This window comes from Gymnoscopelus braueri, assembly GCF_963280865.1.
Source record: "Gymnoscopelus braueri genome assembly, chromosome: 2".
Lineage (NCBI taxonomy): Eukaryota > Metazoa > Chordata > Actinopteri > Myctophiformes > Myctophidae > Gymnoscopelus > Gymnoscopelus braueri.
In genome coordinates this window covers 22312103-22333808 of record NC_137604.1, presented here as the reverse complement: position 1 = coordinate 22333808, position 21706 = coordinate 22312103, and the positions used below count along the sequence as shown (strand labels likewise).

Sequence of the window (21706 nt, the reverse complement as noted above, 5' to 3'; positions counted from 1 at the left end):
CACACATCCTCGGCGTTCATTTAAACGCAGAGAGTGTAAAGAAAGAGTGTAATAGCACTCTCAGTTAAACTGAAACTGGCCGTGTGTGTGTGTGTGTGGGCGCTCTACACGGCTCTTGGGTTTCATTGAAATGTTTAATAATTCTATTACTGGGACGCTGTTCATGTGTCAAGACTGCAATTCGCGTTCCCCGGCATTGTTTCCCCGGTAGACGATGAACGTGGGCGGCCTTGTGACTGTCCGCTATTACTTGGCTTGTCTCCCGCCTGGCGTTTTGCACACCTCGTCGCCTCCCGTGAATCAATGTGTGCGCTCGTGGTAATTGGTCGGGGCGAGCGGGAGAGACATCATGGTTTGTATCCCTCAAGCCTCAAAGGCCCCCCGTTATACTTGCAGTCGCGGATCCTCAAGCACGGGGCGCTGCTAGCGGCGCAACGTGACGCGTGGCTTGTAGATCTGCTGTTTTCGGTGCGCAAAAGTATAAATCAACCTTCAGAGAGAGAGAGAGAGAGAGCGGAGATGCAGCAATGCACTGCATCTCTCTCTCTCTCTCTCTCTCTCTCCGCTGTCTCTCCAGCTCCCTCTCTCTCCCCCCCCACCCCCTATCCAGACCCCCCCCCCCTCCTTCTATTTCTCTCTCCCTCTCATCTCATCTCTCTGACTTGCCCCCAAAACGTCAGGCGAGCTGACAGGCTCCTTTTTTTTTTTACGAGTACAAGCAAGAAATCCACATGGAAGTCAATTTTAATGTAGCATGCTTTATAGTGGGACTCTGGAGTACAGCCTTGGTGATTGGTGGCTTGTTCAAACAGAAAATATTGTCGCTGTCGGGGCAGGAACCTCTTATGTCCATATTCTAACTTTTTGTGTGTTTTTCTGTAGTTGACGTCCTACTTGATCACACTACAGCGTCACATAATAGCATCAAAAGCAGCAGATCTAAAAGCTCGAAGCGTGGCGCGAAGCGACACGTTTCGAGCTTGTCGATCTACTATTTTTGAATTTGAATCCTGAAAAGTCACAGTTTTGGACATATGAGGTTTCCACCCGACAGAGACAATATAGTCTTACATTTGGTGTGTGTGTGGGGTGGGGGCATGGGGGTGCTTGCTGGCTTGGCCATAATACTTTAGTCTTTATGTTTTAAGATGTCAAGGCGTCTCTTCAGGCCCTTTTTATTTATTTTGGAACGGGGGGCTCAAGTTTGAGTGAAAACCCTGCCCTATATGTTCTTGAGGTGGACCACTCCATGCTGAGAGGGAGTGTGTGTGTGTGTGTGTGTGTGTGTGTGTGTGTGTGTGTGTGTGTGTGTGTGTGTGTGTGTGTGTGTGTGTGTGTGTGTGTGTGTGTGTGTGTGTGTGTGTGTGTGTGTGTGTGTGTGTGTGTGTGTGTGTGTGTGTGTGTGTGTGTGTGCGCGTGTGCAGTGTGCACTCATGTTTATGTAAAGTTCTCTCTTCCACCGTGATCTCTATACAGATAATTTCTCTGTGTGCCATGTCCATGTGTTCCACAATGTGTGTGTGTGTGTGTGCGCACACAGAGTATATGGATGCCCCCTGCACCCCGTAGCCCAGCGTAAGCCGATACCATATGTATACTTGCACCCGAGGTCTCTGGGTCATCCCAGTAAATATGAAAGAGCCATAGTAGTGAGAGTGTTATGGGGGGGACATCTCAATAGGCTCAGTGTGCCGGTCCCACAGGAAATGATATTTCAATCAGTGGAGCAAAGTTCCTCTCTGAAAGGTCCCATTGATAAACACACAGGCAGGGTGCAATGGAACATAGACTCCCCCCCTGCTACTGATTACTCCCAACGTGGAATAAAAGATGTAGAATAGTATATAGCGTTCTTGTCGGGAAGAAACCTCTTATCTCCACGCGGCGCAAAGCGACGCGTTTTGAGCTTGTAGATCTGCTACTTTTGCAGTTTTTGAATTTGAACACTGAAAAGCAGTGGTGGAAAGTAACTAAGTACATTTACTTAAGTACTGTACTTAAGTACATTTTTTAGGTATTTGTACTTTACTTGAGTATTTCCAATTTCCAATACTTTTACTTCTACTCCACTACATCTCAGAGACAAATATTGTACTTTTACTCCACTACAATTATTTGAAAATGTTACTTACTAGTTACTTTGCAGATTATTACATTATAAAATATACATTAACCACTGTATCCCTATTTTATACCTAGGCTATTTGAAAATAGCCGATCTACAGGCTCACAACGCGTCGCGACGCGTTGTGAGCTTGTAGATCTGCTATTTTCAAACATTTTAGTACTTTTACTTTTGGTACTTTAAGTACATTTTGGTACCAATACTTTTGTACTTTTACTCAAGTAAATTTTGAATTCCGGACTTTTACTTGTAACGGAGTACTTCTACACTGCAGTATTGATACTTTTACTTAAGTAAAACATTTTAGTACTTTTTCCACCACTGCTGAAAAGGAACAGTTTGGACATACGACAGCGACGATATATGTATAATAGTAGAATAATAAACCTGTGAACTTTGTATCAAAGTATCTCGGCTCCCCATTGCTGGAGAAGTTGTGCATATGGAAGTGCCTTCTTCCATACCCACTTGTTGTGGGACCTGTTGTAACCTACTAATACGTCTTTTATACCTTTCAATCCGGTACAACATCTGTGTCCTTTTAGATGTTGCAACCTTATTTTTTATTACATTTTTTCTGAAAGTTTTAGAAGGCATTTTTTGAATTGGCCTCGGGACCTCAACCTGGCATCCCGATTAGCGAGTTGAGTTCTCTCTAACGCTAGGTGAGGGACTTTGTATCTCCTCAATGATAAGGTTTTCGATGTCGACCGATGCCTAAACTGTAGTAAAATAAAGAATATCATTTTGCTACGTTCACTGAAATAAAGCCGGTTTTGTGGTGTTGAAATCCTATTCTCCGCGGTGGGAAGCCTCTCAGCACCGCACATTCTTGTGTAAAATGAAATCTACTTTTTTTTTTGCCATAGCATAAAATACTTTGATTCACTCCCGCCACCTACAGATCTGTAAATAGGAAAAATGCTATAGTATTAGAGAGAAGTCGTTAACGCTATGGACCAGAGCAAATGTTGGGGCATGTCATTATAGGTGAATATTTTCACAACATTAAACTTATTTTTCTATATTAAAGTAGGGGGCCTAGTATAGAACCCTGGGGAACACCGCTCAACAAACGTCGTCTATATAGAGTGTAAGTGGTTAATGTTCAGTGTCTTGCACACAATCCCAGGTTTCAAGTGGCCTGGGGAGGAAATAATGATGGTTAATGGGTTGTGGACGGCTCGGCGAAGAATCCCTCCCAGTCAGCAGTGGCCAGATTGATTTTGTCGGCTTTGCAGGATGGTGAGGAGGCCAAAGTTCATCCCGACATGGACCACGGTTTATTGGGTTGTCAAAGACGGTGGTTATCAAACATTTTCATGTCAAGGACCCCCAAATTGATGTGTTTTTGGCTGCGAACCCCCATCTGAGAAGAAATGTGAGCCAGAGACCCCCATAATAAAAGATTTGGGAGTAAGGGAGTATTTTACTGGTCCCCGGGGGGACAGGGGAAAGTGCTTACACCACTTCACCCAACTGATGGCTGCTCAGATGGCTCCGATAAGCGTTCTAAATGAAGCATTAGGGGCTGTGTCCGCAGAATGTGTTTTTTGTGCTGGCACAGCCTGTGTGTCATGCATTTCTATGGTAAAGGCACACTTTAGCGCTCCTCTTCAGTGTTGCCAAGTCTGCCTATTATAAGCAACTTTGGGGGGGTCCGTGGACAAATTAATTAATTTGGGAGTCCTAGACATGAAAATGTTTGGGAACCAATGCTTTAAACAACATTTAGAAGCAAGCCCAAAATAAGTAACTATACACTTTAAAATCAGGCCCAAAAAAATGCAACCCGCAACTACCAATATTTACAAATGACTTTACAAGAAAACGAGCAGACATGGCAACACTGCTTAGAATAGCTGCTGATTGATGAGTTCTATTGCAAGAAAGTTTGTATTTCTTGGGAATGTGCTTCCCTTTAAAGCACATGGTAATATATCACCACTAGCACTTCAACACACACACGACTAGCTTTGCGAGGTTCCTTGATGCTGCTATGAGCGCTTTGATACTTCCTGAATAAAAACAACCACTAGGCAATAATAAGGGCCCCATAAAATACGCTTCTTTCTGTCCAGGTTGGGGAGATGTGCTAGAACGTTCCCTATCCCTCCCTGCCTTTGATCTGCTAAGTTCCTTTGATGCACCAGTTTGATCCTGTTGTTTTCAGTAGGGTCATGGAACCTCTCCTGTCCAAATATTTATCTGCTACAGAGAACCTGCTGCTTCCACCAGCCTCTCTATATAAGCTGTGGTGGACAAAGATCTCAACCACAGTACTTGAGTCAAAGTATATACTGTAGATACTACTGGTCAAATTATTACACAAGTGAAAGTTCCTCTGTCCAAATTTCTACTTTGAGTTAAAACACTGGGGTACTTGCGTTTAAAACACATCCTGCTAGTATTCACAAGTGCATGCTTAAAAATATATACTTAAATATTCCAAAAAGAACAAATTATAACGTACATTTTCATTTTAATATCAATGCATTGCTCTATGCACCCCCCCCCCCCCCCCCCCCCGCCCAAAAAGGAATCCTAAGATTTTCCAGAAATGCTCAATAAATATAAATAATAGTGAAAATAGCCGATCTACAAGCTCACAACACGACGCTGAGCTTGTAGATCTGTTAATTTCCCTATATTTGAAATAGGGCTTAAGTGGTTAATTGTGTATAGTAGTGTTAAATGTAGTGGACTGAACGTCATAAGTATCCTACGACACAAATACTCAAGTAAAGTACATGAGTAAAGTACAGCTGACAGCTCAAGTACTGGGGTCGAGTACTTTGTCCACCACTGGTGGACCCATGAACCTCCAAGCCAGTGATCGTGAGAAAACATTGGAGCAGAATATCATTGATATCGGGCAGAAACCTCTTATCTCCATAGTTTAACCTTTTTGTGCTTTTTCATAAATTAACACCCTACTTGATCACACTACGGCGTCACACAAAAGCATCAAAAGTATAGCAGATCCACAAGCTCGAAACGCGTTTTGAGCTTGTAGATCTGCTATACTTTTGCTATTTTTGAATTTGAATCCGGACATATGAGGTTTCCCCCCCGACAGAGACGATGCAATGGAAGCTGTATTAGTGCTTGGGATGACCCACTGTGCAGCCATTTACTGCTAATAGGATGAATGTATTAAAGATACATAATACCACAATTACGACACGAGGAGCCACTTGGTCCCTTCCATTTGATTCTATTACTGCCACACCGTCACCGTCTGGGAGGTTCAAGGGAAAACGGTGCTTTCTTTTCACTTTCCTTTATACCACTACCCGTAACACTGCTTCTTTATCTGACTGCTCTTTGGAGGGAGTGAGGGCTTGATGGAAATGTGAGGGATGAATTTGGTCGTTTCTTTTCGTTATCGGCTCTTTTTTTTACCTGTTGAGGAACTCGGGTATCTCTGCCCAGCCACAGGGGAGAGAGAGAGGAAATTATGTGCAAAAGAGGGATATTATTATTGAAGGCGGCATGAGCTTCAGCTTGGGCTCTCCCTAGGCTGGCAGAGGGAGAGTAGCGCCCAGGATTACATAGACAATTGGCACTGGGTGAAAAAAATATGGGTTACAAAATCGTGAGGGATATTACATGAGTGTGTGTGTGTGTGTGTGTGTGTGTGTGCGCGCGCGCACACACAAGCATGAATGAGAGGGAAGGACGTTTTTGTGTTCTAACCCACGATATCAGACGGCATACAATGTTCTCTTTATACATTATACATTGTTTTTAAGCAGTATAACTTTGTTTTATTTGATGCAGAAGTGCACAGCTTATGTGTAACATGCATCTCCCCCTCATAAAGTCACCCCCACTGGCCAGTCCAAAACATTGGACCCACCCTGACGTACAGTATACCTGAATGGTCACTCGCCTTCTCATCAGCAGAACCATCAATAATCGACAATTTAATACAATAGTTGATTGGTAATCAATCCCTATTTTGGGCATGTCACTTTAGGGGAAAACTTTCAAAAACGTTAAACAATTGTGAAAATTCGATCTACAACTTGACGTGTCACGATGCGACTTGTTCTGAAGTTGTAGATCTGCCATTTTCACTATTTTTAAATGGCACCATTGTGCGACATAAAACATACACTAAATATATATATAAAAAATTTTTTTGTGATTATTTGATTAATCAAAAAAGTTATCAATAGAATAATCGCTAAGAAAATGCATATATAAATATAAATTGTACCCATAATAATAACTATACCTATGTACATTATCCTAAATTGTATATTCTTTCACCTCTGCTGGTGTGAGGTGAAAGAAGAAGTGGTAGAGGAAGAATACTTACACACCAAAAATATACAGTATATAAACTCCAGGAATCTCTGTATGACTGTCCTTCACATATCTCGAGAACCGTTCATCCGATTGACTTCACTCTTGACAGGTGCATTGCTGAGGACCCAAGGGAGTGCAGCGTCAAGTGTCAAGTCCATCGGATGAGCGGTTTTTGAGAACGCCGCAAGCAGCCGTACCGCGGTTCTTGACAACAATGGGAGCCGCGCAAGGGCACGTATTCCGTTCCAAGCCCTGAACGCCGGGCACTGCTCTAGTGCACTAAACTATCCAGTCTGTCTACTTGTGCGTGTCTTTCCATTTCCAAGATCTGGTCCACTAATAGAACAGCTCATCAGCTCATGCTAGGATGTGACTTGCTTTTCTTGGCTTTCCCTGCTGTACGCATGACGGTGCGATAGTGACTTATTCAGAGGTGACCGGCAGTGATGAGTCAAGGAGCTGAGGTGGCCTGTCACACCCAGACCTTCCAGGTGACTGAACGGAAGGGAGAGGGAGTGTGACGATGGCTGCACCCGGTGAGCTGGATGCGCTCAGTGGTGGAAAAAGTACTCAAATTCTTTACTTAATTAGTAGTACCGATACTGCAAAATAGAAATACTCTGTTACAAGTAAAAGTCCAGAATTCAAAATTTACTTAAAAGTACAAAAGTATTGGCATAAAAATGTACTTAAAGTACCAAAAGTAAAAGTACTAAAATGTTTGAAAGCTGATCTACAAGCTCACAACGCGTTGCGACGCGTTGATGTACAAGCTCGCAGCGCGGCACAAAGTGACGCACTGTGAGCTTGTGCATCTGCTATTTTTGAATAGCCAGCGCTAAAATCTAAAATGACACAGAGATGCTTTCCCTGGTTAACTCAAGAGTGTACAACTGTAAGCAAATGTAGCCAACGGGTCCATTTGGTTACAGTTGTACAGGAAATGAATGGAAGTGATAATGATTAGGGCTCATGACATTTTACAAATGATTGCGATTAACGATTAATTGGGATTTTTGCATTGAACATTGGACCATTATAAATAAAAAATACTTTTCTGTTTGCCCTTTAGGCTTTTTAAACACAAAATGCACAAGGCTGATATGACTGACACCGGTACCAATAACAAAACATATATAATGTACCGGTACTATGGCCAAAATAGGCCATATTTAATTTTTATACTTTTTTCTTATTGTGGAAATAGCTGACCTACAAGCTCACAATGTGTCGCAATGAGACTGGTTGTGAGCTTGTAGATCTGCTATCTGACTATTATGCAAAGATATAACTGCAATGATCTCAAATAATTGATTGTGTAATAATTGTACACAGGCCTTATGAGAACAATAGCACTGATGATAGTTCAGTTAACTGGTCAATGATGATAACATGACTAATTCGCCAAAGTCTTGTGAAAGCCCTGTTGGCATTCAATAAGCCATCACAACTGTGTTCCCTGAATGTTTAAGGAACCTTTGAGTCACAAATGGTTGTGCTGTGGGTGTCCTCCTCTGGGCTTTGGGTTAGGTTTGGGATATTAAAAGTTGTGGCAAGGATCTTGTAAGAGAGATTTTATGAGAACCGTTTTGTTGGGATTCTGTCTACACATGTCTAGACCAAGCCCTGACATTTATTTTTCCATGTGTACCCGTACATGCATGGATGTGACTGCATGTTGAGCTTGGGGAAATGCTAGCTTTAATGCTAGTCTTTTCAGTATGTGGGGGAAAACCCACATCATAGGCTTGTCTTACTGTAGCGTATATGTACAAGTTGCTGGTTGGGGAAACTTTAAAATGCAAGACAGGGTCTAATAACAGCGTGGATTCATGTGGGTGAACATCGGACACGATGTGAACACTTTTTGATGTTTTGATCATTTGATGTTTTGATCATTTATGACGTACAGTATCTAAAGGTATGACTCCATATTTGGCCTAGGTTTCAGCCCGATCTTTGACTTGATTATTTAAAAACATATACTAACTACTAGATGTTCAAATCAAAAATCTAGTATCCCTGATCAGAGCTCTACGTCACGCGAAGCTTAGCCACTCACATCCAGATGTTACGTTTGTAACTGAAGTAATGATAATGATAATGAATTTTGAAAATGGCGCTGTGCATTTTTGTAACACGTTTGTGACGCCCACATGGCAATTTTTTAATACACTGTATATATAGGATAAGTGGGAAAAAAGTGGTGCAGGTGGTACTTTAATGGCCTACTGGCAGTGTACACAAGAAATGTGGCTCTGATCTGTCCAGAGGTTTAAGAGTTTAGACCCAGACAAACAAATAAACAGACAGAGACAGACAGACAGAGCCATTTGTAGATGCCTCACCTCTTACAGAGCCATGCCGTAAAAAGGAGGAAATTCACAGCTGGCTCAAGCGATATCTTTGTAGTCTGTAGGAGATGAGCTGTCTGGAAAAGGGTCTTTCTTTTTTTTTACTTCCTGGCCCATGCCGGAAAAGGGTCCTTCTGTAAGTGTGCGTGTCTGTGTGTATGGGGCTAATCTTGCAACCCGCTTGACCGATCATCAGTGCCAAATGTCTTGTGCACACTGCCTGTAGGCAACCTCTGTGCATGTTTTCTTTTCTCTTTTTTTAAAAGATTTTTATTGTGAATCTTTAAGAATAATTTGTATAACTTAAATGTTATACTGGAAGTCACTAAAGATTGGACTGGGCTGAAACTGCCACATATGGAAAATGTACAGTACTAATGTCATAGGGGACTGACTTCATAGACTAATGGCCACATGAAGACTGAGTTCCAGATGGAAACACTGTGTTATTTCATTGGACCAGTTACTAGATTAGACCAAATTGTCCGATGAACTGATGGCAGCTCTATTATATCACCATCCCATCTTTTTCGGTTGAGCTTTTATGTAGGCTTATCTTATCCCCTTTTGTGCCGAGTTGTATACCTGTAGGGTCGACATCCAGTCCTTTTGGAGCGTAGCTTTATGAAATTCTGACAGAGGGGCGTCAGCTACAGCAAAAATTATACAGTAGCTGAACTGAAAGTGCTCCAAAGGGAAGGTCAGTGAATGGAGAATGTGCATTCTGCTCTAAGTGGGGGCATTTGATGGAAACACATGTCTAGACCACAAGGCATTATCGGCATGCCATCCTCAAGGATAAATCGCTGAGTCGTCAGGCTGCTGGCTCGGCCTCTTTGTCCTTGAGGCATTCTGTGGATGTACTGTAGCTGGCTCTGGCCAGAATGAGGGAGACCATTGTTTCATCCCCAGAAGAAAGGACTACTTTATGTGCGTGTGTGTGTTTATACTTGGCTGTACAACAATGTCGTGCTCAGAAATTGGCGATCTACAAGCTCACAATGCGTTAGTGAGGGTTATAAATGGTAAACATTTGGGAAATGGCAATGATAAGAATTGGCATCCTATGCTGATATCCTCACGTGTGTGTGTGTGTGTGTGTGTGTGTGTGTGTGTGTGTGTGTGTGTGTGTGTGTGTGTGTGTGTGTGTGTGTGTGTGTGTGTGTGTGTGTGTGTGTGTGTGTGTGTGTGTGTGTGTGTGTGTGTGTGTGTGTGTGTGTGTGTGTGTGTGTGTGTGTGTGTGTGTGTGTGTGTGTGTGTGTGCGTGCGTGCGTGCGTGCGTGCGTGCGCTCTCTCTGAGAGGAAGAGAAACCCTGCTGAGAGACAGAGGAATGACACCTACCCGGCAAAACACAGGCCCTGTTCTTGTGTGCGCTACAATCGGGCACTTGATAGGACGGCCCAGGCTGGGTCCTTTGGCTGAGTGGGAGCGCGGGGGGGGGGGCGGGAGTATGCAGCGTTTCCCACAGCTCTGGCTGAGGGATCAGCAGAGGGGGCTAAATTTAGGATGAATAAGCACAGTTCAGCCATTTGTGGGATATTTTCCATGGCTCAGAGCTCGCTGTGTGACATCGAGGTGACTGGGCCACGTTTAGGGAGGGGCCGAGACGTGATGGACGGGTTGTGTGGACACAGAATGGACAGAGGACAGTGACAAGAAAATTAGGGGGAGATTAAAATGGGGGGGGGGACCGAATTATTGTAAAGAAACAGCTGCTCGACAGGCAACTTACAACTAACTTCACCAAGGATGGTATATTGACATACCAATTCCAACTCCCAGGCTGTTATTCACTCCTAGTGTACATGTCAGTGGTTCTTTTGTAATTTCAAGGCCCCCCCATAACTCTGAGAGTGTACAAATGGAACCAAATGGACCCGTATTTGGTCCTTTCGTGTACACTCTCAGTTAAAGACCTGTAAGGGTCCATTTTCAAGGAACCCAGAGGGTCCCTGGACCCCACTTTGAGAACCACAGGCGTATAGGTTAACCTGCACGAACCGTAGCATTTTCTGGCCGGCCAACGTTCAGTGAAAATAGCAGACCTACAACAGCTCACAACACAGCACATTGCACCGCGTGAGCTTGTAAATCTGCTATTTTTGACAAGAAATTTGGTCGAGGGAAATACGAGTGGGCCTAGAATAGAGCCCTGGGGAACCCCGGTCAAAGTATATTTGGTTTAAAGCGGTTATTAACTTTAAAAAAAACACGATTGTTTAATCTGGTGATTAGCCAACAGGGTAGCCCGCCAAATCGGTTGAAATCCCTAGAGGGAAAGACAAGTCTGTTGCGACTCCAGTGATGTTTATAAAACCCCTGCCCTACATTTATACCATACATTTTTAAGCTTTTGGTACTTATCTACAAGCGTAGATATTGTCTGAGAGTGTAATAAAAGAATTATGCTCTAGATGACTATGATTACTGTACGTGCTCAGCAGTGAAGAGGGGTCAGAGTCACAGAGCTCAGTCATTAAATGTGACAGATGTCCCTAATGATCCTAAAATGATCCTACTTCAGTCAGCATTACAGTCACGGATCCCTGCGTGATGAGATTTTGTTTTAATGTTGGATAATTATCGTCTCTGTCGGGTGGAAACCTCATATGTCCGAAACCGTTACTTTTCAGGATTCCATGTTCGAAACCGGCAAAAGTAGCAGATCGAGAAGCTCTAAACGCGTCGCTTGTAGATCTGCTACTTGTGTGACACTGTAGTATGGTCAAGTAGGGCGTTAATTGACGAAAAAACACAAAAAGTTTAAATATGGAGATGTGAGGTTTCTGCCTGACAGCAACAATATGTTATCAAAATAACAATGAATTCTTTAATGGAGTACATCTGTTGTATGAAGTCACGCTGATGTGTAACAATTGATACATTTAATGGGGGACCCCCTGCCACCCCCTCAAGGACTCGTGGTGGTCCTCGGGCCACATGTTGAGAACCACTGCTTTGGGCCATATACATACATACGCTGCCCCCATTGTTTGCGTGTTGTGTTTATTGTAAGGAGGTTAAAACCTGACTTATATGCTTGGCTGCGTGCCGTGCCACTCACCAGAAATAGCAGATCTACAAGCTCACAACATGTCTCACTGTGATACGTTGTAAGCTTGTAGATCTGCTATTTATCGTCTGTTTACCGGTAATAAATCACCCTCAAGGGGCCCTTCCAGTGACTACCAGCCAGAACTTGTAAGGACTTGAGTGGAGAAAGAGAGAGAGCGTTTGCACGTGCGTGTGTGTGTGTGTGTGTGTGTGTGTGTGTGTGTGTGTGTGTGTGTGTGTGTGTGTGTGTGTGTGTGCGTGTGCATGTGTGTCTGTCAGACCGAATGAATTTACGCTCTTGTGTGTTCCCTTTCCATAATCCTCCAAATGTCAGCGCATGTGTCCACATGCATGTTGGCATACCTTGCTATCCCTCAAGGCTCCGTCTTCATACCTTCCATTCATTCTGTGTTTGTGCGCCTCTGCTTGTTTGCATGCAAAGTCACAGGTCCATTAACTCCTCGCTTCACACTATCTCCTCACATCCAGCCTTTGATCATCTCACATGCACGTGCAAATTGAACGGGTATATTTATATCGTTGCTGTCGGGCAGAAACATCACATCATTTTTCGTAAATGAATTCCCTGCTTCATCGTACAAGAGTTGTCGCACAACAGTTGTGGAAATAGCAGATCTACGACAACGAGTCGCATTGCCCAAGGCGAAAAAAAAAAAAGACGTGCCATCTCCGGTTTACTTCCTGTATCTGCGAGAAGAAGGTGGCTGCCTGTTTAGGCGACCGGAAGCAGGTTGGACCGTTGGAGTCTATTGTTTCCAATGGAAGAGTGAACGTGAACACAACTTCTGAACCATTCTTTAGCCCCACGGTCACTGAACTAAATATTGGACCCAATCGTCACAAGCCGCACAATATTCTGAACATTTTGACACTGAAATGGCTTTTTTTTCAGAGATACACAACAGGAGAAAATCAACTCTACTGTCGACCTTTCTCTTTCCCAGCATCACACTCTCGTGTGATCTAGCACCAGTAAGCATAGGACGTTTGCGAGATCTGCCATCAGACGGCGCCCACCATTTGTATGCCCTTTGTGTACCATTTTGCCTCTAAGTGGCTACAATTGGGATGGCCTAGACATATCTTTCTATATCCACCATCGTTGGCATCACCACTTGTTGTGAGCTTGTGGGTTGGCTATTTTCACAATTTTAAAAAAGGTTTAAAAAAAAGAATAATGAAAAAAGGAACGGTAACCCTAACCCTTGTGTGCCTCCGGTTTGTTTTCCTATCTAGACATCAGCACCTATCTGGAGATAATATAGTTTGAGAGATGAAAGCTGTGCTGTGTTGCTGGCTCTTCTACCCCTCTGGTTCATTCTGTCCCTGTGTTGTTGCTCTTTCCTTGGCTGACCAGCTGTTGTGTTTCTGCACAGCTCCAGGGCCTCTTCATCTGAGGAGGAGGAGGAGGAGGAGGAGGAGGAGGAGGTGGAGGGGGGGGGGTGGTGTGGTATGCAGTGCTGCTCGCTCCACAAAGGGATTTGATATCCGCTTCATGCCTCAGCTTAGAGGCTGGGCAATTAAACCGAGAATACATTGAAACTGGCATACATTAGAACCAATAACCGATTAATCGTTAATGGAGTAATGAAGACGCATTTTCTTTTAAATATATGGATATTTGTATATGTCAACGAATCGGATAGATTATGTTTTCATAATCGACAAAAATCGACTCGTCTGATTAACCACTTCACCCTGTATTGTACTCCATTATGTAATGGTGGTGTGCAAAAATAGCCGATCTGCAAGCTCACAACGCGTCACATTGCGGCGTGTTGTGAGCTTGTAGATCTGCTGTTTTCACTACGGCATATGCTTTTTTAATAATCGTTCATTAATCGATGAGTCGAATTGAAAGAACCCTGATGATGTTGATTTGAGGTCCGGCATATGGACCAGCCCTACCTCAGCTGTAGAGGCAGGAACCCAATCACTGATTTCTGGACCGACGACTGCAGCTATAGAACCATGTGATGGTTTCTTAGACTCTCACATGGATTTCCTGCTTATTGTGCTACAGTGGTGGAAAAAGTACTCAAATTCTTTACTTGAGTAAAAGTACCAATAATGCAATATAGAAATACTCTGTTACAAGTAAAAGTCCAGAATTCAAAATGTACAAAAGTATTGGCATCAAAATGTACCAAAAGTAAAAGTACTAAAATGTTTGAAAACAGCAGATCTACAAGCTCACAACGCGTCGCATCGCGACGCGTTGTGAGCTTGTAGATAGAGGTATAACATAGAGGTATAACATGTAGAGGTATAACATAGGGCTAAAGTGGTAAATGTATGTTTCATAACATCATAATTTATATCTGCAAAGTAACTAGTAACTAAAGTTTTCAAATAATTGTGGTGGAGTAAAAGTACAATATTTGCCTCTTAGATGTAGTGGAGTAGAAGTAAAAGTATTGGAAATTGGAAATACTCAAGTAAAGTACAAATACCTCAACATTTTACCTAAGTACAGTACTTAAGTACATGTACTTAGTTACTTTACACCATAAAGTTAGAAGTACATAAGACAGTGTGGAAGACTTTCCTTACGTGAACGCATCGCGTTGTGGCGCATTTGCGACCAGTGATCTTGTAGATCTGCTATTTTTCTTTGAAGGTTCGACACGTTGTGAGATATATATTTGGTTTTTACTTTGGTTCTTTAAGTTCTATGCAGATACTTTTTTTTTTTTTACTCAAGAACAATTTTGCATGCAGGACATTTACTTGTAGCAGAGTATTATGGTGGTATTGCTACTGAGTGCTTGTTCCAGCACACTGCAGTGCTAGTTATCTGGCGGTGGTCAGTGTGCGCTGTGCAGTGTGAGGGTTAATGAACAGGCTGACAGCACTAACAGGACAACTCTTATCAGCCAGAGAGAGTGAGAGACAAGCACAGTATACACTCCCACTTATACACTGAAACCCAACTGTACTCTCTCTCTGTCTCTCTGTCTCTCTCTGTCTCTCACTCTCTCTGTCTGTCTCCTTCTGTCTTTGTCTCTCCCTCTCCTCCCTTATCTCTCTATCTCTCTCTCTCTTGCTATCTCTCTCTTGATATCTCTTCCTCCTCTTTCTCTCTCTTGCTATCTCGCTCTCTCTCACTCACTTTCTCTCTCCCTCACACTCCCCCCTCTCTCTCACTATCTCTCTCTCACACTCTGCTATCTCTATCTCTCGTTTCCCCATCTGTCTTGCTCTAGTTTTCTCTCTCCTACACACAGTCTCACAAATACTTCTCCTCTAATGCACTCAATTCATATCTCATTTCTACTGCTTCTCCCTTACCCATCTCTCTCTCTTTCTCTCTCTCTCTCTCTCTCTCTCTCTCTCTCTCTCTCTCTCTCTCTCTCTCTCTCTCTCTCTCTCTCTCTCTCTCTCTCTCTCTCTCTCTCTCTCTCTCTCTCTCTCTCTCTCTCTCTCTCTCTCTCTCTCCCCCCCCTCCATCTGCCTCAGTCCTTCTTTGAATCCTCCTCTTCTCTGCTGTGTGGGACCCATCCATCCATCCATCTGCTCATTTCTCCATCGTCCAGAAGCCAATGTTTGTCTGGCTAATCCAGGACTCGTGCATCCTCGGGGTCAACTGCATTAGCTTTACACACTGACAGGCCCCAGAGGTCTGTTTGTGTGTGCGTGTGTGCGCGTGCGTGCGTGTTCGTGTGGGTGTGTGTACTTGTATTACTATAATTGTGAGGGCCAAATGTCCCCAACAATTTTTAATGCCGTCCTACTTTGCATGCACGGGATACAATCAAGAGTTATTGGGTTTTCGCAAGTGTAATCTGTTTCTGTAAGTGTGCTGGTGATATGATTGTCTGTGTATGCATACAGAACGCGCGTGTGCGCTCCGCTCACGTGCCTGTATTGCGGGCGCACACACCCTCATTAACCAGGCAATCTTTCTATTAGAGAAGATCCAATTGTGTCCCACTGGGCCTCCTCTATCTCCATGGGATTAGGTTTACAGCTACAGCATAGAGACAGGAGGAGGGTTGCAGGAATAGACCACCTCCAAATTAAAACCCATCCACAGACCATAATAATAGGATTTTCAATGGTGTGGGGCACTGGTTCTCAAACCTTTTCGTGTCAAGGACCCCCATATTGATTTGTATTTGCCCACGGACCCCCATCCGAAAAGGTTTTGTGCCAGGGACCACCAGAAGAGATGATCAAACCATCAAAATGTGTCATTTTTTAAGCATTTAAAAAAATAGCCAACATATATTAGTGGATAAGTGGTTAAAATGATTGTGACGCTATATTAACTACTTTAGCTGGGGACCCCCCTAAGGACCCCTGGGGGTCCCAGGACCCCACTTTGAGAAGTGCTGGTGTATCTGAGCGTGTCTCAGGCTGTAACTATTGATTTTTTTTTTAAAGAAAATCGATCACTTTTTTATATATCAACACATCGATGAACCACTTAAACCCTATTTTATATTTCATCACAAAATGGTGAAAATAGCCGATCTACAAGCTGACACGTGAGCTTGTAGACCTGCTATTTTCACAATTTAAAAGTATTTTTTTGTCAATGAAATCGATTAATTTGATTAACTGTTGCAATCCGACGATATGGTGACGTCTTTGTCAGCCCTGTAGTGGAGTAAAACGTACAATAAAAACACACAGTAAAGAAAACTATCTTTTATGACAGAGAGAAGTGGTGGAATCCCTGTGCTGCTCTTCTCTCTCTCTCTCCAACCTCTAGTCTCTCCCTGTCCTTCTCCTCCATGCCCTCGTGAACGCGGGCAGTGCTGTGGCATCACACACACACACACACACACACACACACACACACACACACACACACACACACACACACACACACACACACAGTTGCCAGTGGTGGAAAAAGTACTCAAATGTTTTACTTAAGTAAAGGTATCAATACTGCAATGTAGAAGTACTCTGTTACAAGTTTTTTTTTTAAATGATACATTTACTTGAGTAAAAGTACAAAAGTATTGGTATCAAAATGTACTTAAAGTACCAAAAGTAAAAGTACTAAAATGTTTGAAAATAGCAGATCTAAGCTCACAACGCGTCGCATCGCGACGCGTTGTGAGCTTGTATATCTGCTATTTTTAAATAGCCTAGGTATAAAATAGAATGGCTAAAGTGGTTAATGTATGTTTTATAATGTAATAATTTATATCTGCAAAGTAACTAGTTACTAAAGTTTTCAAATAATTGTAGTGGAGTAAAAGTACAATTATTTGCCACTGAGATGTAATGGAGTAGAAGTAAAAGTATGGACAATTGGAAATACTCCAGTAAAGCAAAAGTGCCTCAAAATTGTACTTAAGTACAGCGCTTGAGTAAATGTACTTAGTTACTTTACACCACTGACGGTTGCACACTCACACACTGACTGGGCGGGCAGTGCTGCCATCCCATTCACCCCTGCTGGGAGGGGTTGAGGTCTGGCCATGTGGCTCAAGGTTTGTCCTGGCTTCCAGCACGGAAACTCTGAGAATGCTAGCATGGCTAATTTAGGTTGTACACCATTCACCATGGCACTGAGTGAACACAGCTCCCACTTTACTGTACGTAGAAAGCCCCCCCCCCCCTCCCCCCCACCCTCTTTCTATTTCCTTGTAGTGTACTGTAGAGTTGGCTGGCCTACTTATTTTGTGAAAAAAGCCGGAACGGTCGGTGTGTGTAAGCTAACACCGTCCTGTTCCCAGTGGTGGGAGAAGTACTCCCATTTTGTTTTTACTGAAGGAAAAGTAGCTATACCATAATAGAGAAACGTAAAACTCCTGTATTCAAAATTTAACTTACAAAAGTGTTGGCGCCAAAATGTACGAGATACCAAAAGTAAAAGTACTCATTATGCAGAATATCCCATTCCCCATTGACACAAAAATGGTGTCAAAATATTGTTTTAAATAACCAATAAAAAAGCTCACAACAAAAAATGGACATACTGAAGTAAAGTAAAATTACCACATACAGTAAACAATATTGAGTAAATGTACTTAGTTACTTTGCACCATTGGTTTAGGGTTGTAGCCTGGGCTGAAAGGAATGACTCTCGCGTTCAAGTGCACGCCAGAGATCATTTGGGCAGCTTGAATGGGGAAGTGCTCTGGAAATGTCACTAAAACACTTGGTTTTAAGGTTCTATTAAATATGTAAGAGGTTCAACTTGGGTCAGGAGGGGAGGGCGAAGTCGACAGACAGGAGATACTACTACTTGCTTGGATCTTCTAAGTGCTTGTGTCTGTACAAGCTTCTCTTGAGATTGAATTGTTGTTGCTTGTTTCTCACACATCAGAATTTCAAACTGTGATCGGTGTTGCCAGATTTTGCAAGAGAAACGAATGGCCGGGTCTACGAAAACAAGCCCAAAAGAAGCAACCAGTTTGACCACTTGATCCCTATCAAAGTATAATCAGCCTTATAGCCACCTTCCACCTGGCATCACTATTTTGTGCATCTCAGAGGCAAACATTTAAAAACAATAGTGAAAATAGCTGATCCTTTTTTCTATATTCTATATTTTCTCTATACGGCCTATGATGAAGTAAATAGTATATCGATTTCTTTGGCTATTCAAAAAATAGCAGATATGCAAACTCATAGCTTGCTATGAGCTTGTAGATCTGCTATTTTTTTTAAATCGTGAACATTTGTGCAAATCTTTGAATATATATATATTTTACTCAAATCTTTGCTTTTGGGGGGTCCCTGGAACAACATATTTTGAGATGGGGGGGGGTCCGTGGACAAATGCATTTTGGAGGTTCTTGACATGAAAAAAGTTTGAGAACCACTGATATAATTGCAGCATACGTTAAAAAAAACCCTGTTAGGATTTAGAAGACATTTGTAGAATCCCCAGAAGCAAAGACTTGAGTTAAAAATAATAAAATAAATAATAATAATTAATAAAGTAATGTCAAAGTCAAATCTAAAAATGACAGATGCTTTCCCGGTCCTAATGGATCAAGTAGTTAGGGTATAGGGTATAGGGGAGGGAGTGTGGAAAGACATAAGTTACTACATCCTTGCAGCTGTTCTGTGACTACAGCTACATGGATGTGGAATCCTCCCACACACCGGGCTCACCGCTGTTCCTCGCTGACAGGCCTAGAGCGGAGGAACCATTTCTCAGGCAACACACAACTCTCTCTATTTTATATATCGTCTCAGTCGGCTGGGAAACCTTGTATCAGTGGTGTAAAGTAACTAAGTACATTTACTCAAGTACTGCACTTAAGTACAATTTTGAGGTACTTTTACTTTACTGGAGTATTGTCCAATTGTCAATACTTTTACTTCTGCTCCACTACATCTCAGAGGCAAATATTGTACTTTTACTCCACTACAATTATTCTAAAACGTTAGTTGCTTTGCAAATGATTACATTATAGAACAGACATTAACCACTTTAGCCCTATTTTATACCTAGGCTATTTGATGCGACGCGTTGTGAGCTTGCAGATCTTCTATTTGCAAACATTTTAGTACTTTTACTTTTGGTACTTTAAGTACATTTTGATACCAATACTTTTGTACTTTTACTCAAGGAAATTTTGAATTCCGGACTTTTACTAGATTACTTCTACATTGCCGTATTGATACTTTTACTTAAGTAAAACATTTGAGTACTTTTTCCACCACTGCCTTGTTTAAGTCCAAAACCATTTCCTTTATTATTATTATTTTTGTATTATTTTGTGCGATACTCTTTAATGGAGTAGGCACATTGATTTTCGAAAGAAACATGGAGATTTCAACTTTAGCAAATGGCAAAAAATTAGGAGATACGAGGTGTCTGCCCCACGACAGCGACGACATATACACACAGGTTACACTCCATTGGAGACAGTTAAATGAGGTTACCAGGACACTGCGTTCCATCAACATAACAGGCATCGCTCCTCGGTTGGCGAGGGGAAGGGAGGGCGCTGATTTGTGCGGAGATCCGGTGCCAGGGCGCTGCCACTTTATATAGACGTGCGACCGTGAATAATTGTGTGTTGGGGATGGAGCCCCCCCCTCCCCCACATCTTGGCTGTCCCAGACATCTGTCTCTCTGAAACTCGATAGCGGCCAGGCACTAATGCATGTCCCGGCTTGATTCATGAACGCCATTAGTTTCTGATCCTTCTGTCTTCCAAGATTTTAGCAGAGAGATAGAGAGAGAGAGGGAGAGGGAGAGGGAGAGAGTCATAGTCATATGGGGGTCCGCAGCCAAATACATATAAATTTGGGGGTCCTTGACATGAAAAACTTTGAGAACTACTCTGTATGAAACAAATGGTTTCATTTGTACACTCGCAGAGTTACAAACCCAATGGATAAATGATTAGCTACATTGAGTGTAGAGTGGAATGTCAACTTGTGTCCGTGAACACCAGTGACATCATCATTTCATGCTCTAACATGTGACCAATGGGAGCGAGCACGCTGGGGCCTTTGCGTCACCCTGGCACCCGTGTTGCCTTGGAAATAGTTTGCAGGTCACACGGTTTCGGTGTCATGAGTTGTTTCATAAGTTTGTGTGTGTGTGCGTGCGTGCGTGTATGTCGTGCAATGGTATTTCGTGTGTGTGCGTGCGTGGCTGCGTGCATGCGTTTTTTTGTGTGTGTTCTTGCGTGCATTGGGTATTTTGTGTGTGTGCGTGCGTGCATGGGTATTTTGCGTGTATATCCGTGCATGCATGGGTATTTTGTGTGTATGTGTCTGCATGGGTATTTTGTGTGTGTTTGTGTGTGTGTGCATGGGCATTCTGTGTGTGTGTGCGTGCGTGGGTGGGTATTTTGTGTGTGTGTGTGTGTGTGCATGGCTATTTTGTGTGCGTGCATGGGTATTTTGTGTGTGTTTGTGTGTGTGCGTGCATGGGTATTTTGTGTGTGTGTGCGTGCATGGGTATTTTGTGTGTGCGTGCGTCTGCACGGGTATTTTGTGTGGCTTTTTATGATCACAGGAGCTGTTCGTCTGTGTCTGTCTAGCATGGGGTTCCCCCCCCCCCCCACCCGCCTCACGAGGTCACATGACCAGTGTCAGGAGGAAGTAGGTTCCATGGGAACAACACTGAGGCGGTATAGAGGCCCTCGGTACTTTATCCCAACTCGACTCACTCTCACAGTTTCCTTATATGGCGTCTCTATTCTTAGCACATGGGCATGATATGAAGGCTCGCCGCGCTCACACTATGTTATTCTCATTCAAAGCACTCTGCCTCCGTCTACTCATACATTACACTAAACATGCTTTTAGCCCGTGTGTGCATCCACCAAAGAACTCTGTATTTACATGTAGGCCAGAGAGCAGAACAGGTCGAATTTAAACAGAGCGTTGCCGTCGGGCAGAAACCTCTTATCTCTATATTCTAACTTGTTGTGTTTTTTTCGTAAATCAACGCCCTACTTGATCATACTACCGCGTCACACGAAAGCTCAAAAAGTAGCAGATCTACAAGCTCGAAGCGCGGCGTGAAGCGATGCGTTTTGAGCTTGTAGATCTGCTACTTTTGCTATTCTAGAATTTGAATCCTGAAAAGTAATTTTTTTGGACATAATGAGGTTTCCACCCGACAGAGACAATATTAGATGAATCAGTTACAGCTGTAATCCGGAATGTATGGTAGTGTATGTTAATACAATATAACTAGTACATGTGCTGTGCTTGGAGGTGGTCCTCCCTACTACTCTTCCACTTGAGACATTTACCATGACCCTGGTGTCGGGTAGGACACCTACTGGTTGACTAGTAGTACTGCCTGAAGCTGTAGGTGCAATATCTCCCCTGGTCAAGTGGGGATTCCCTCTTGCCTGAGTGGCAGAAGTTTGGGTATCTGGGACTGAATCCCGG

General features: G+C 43.0%; 1 protein-coding gene across 2 annotated transcripts in view; it reads left to right on the top strand.

Moving 5' to 3' along the window:
• Nucleotides 1–21706, top strand: part of sh3pxd2aa (SH3 and PX domains 2Aa) — a 201753-nt gene that overhangs the window by 20451 nt on the left and 159596 nt on the right. The gene's annotated exons all lie outside the window — the stretch shown is intronic.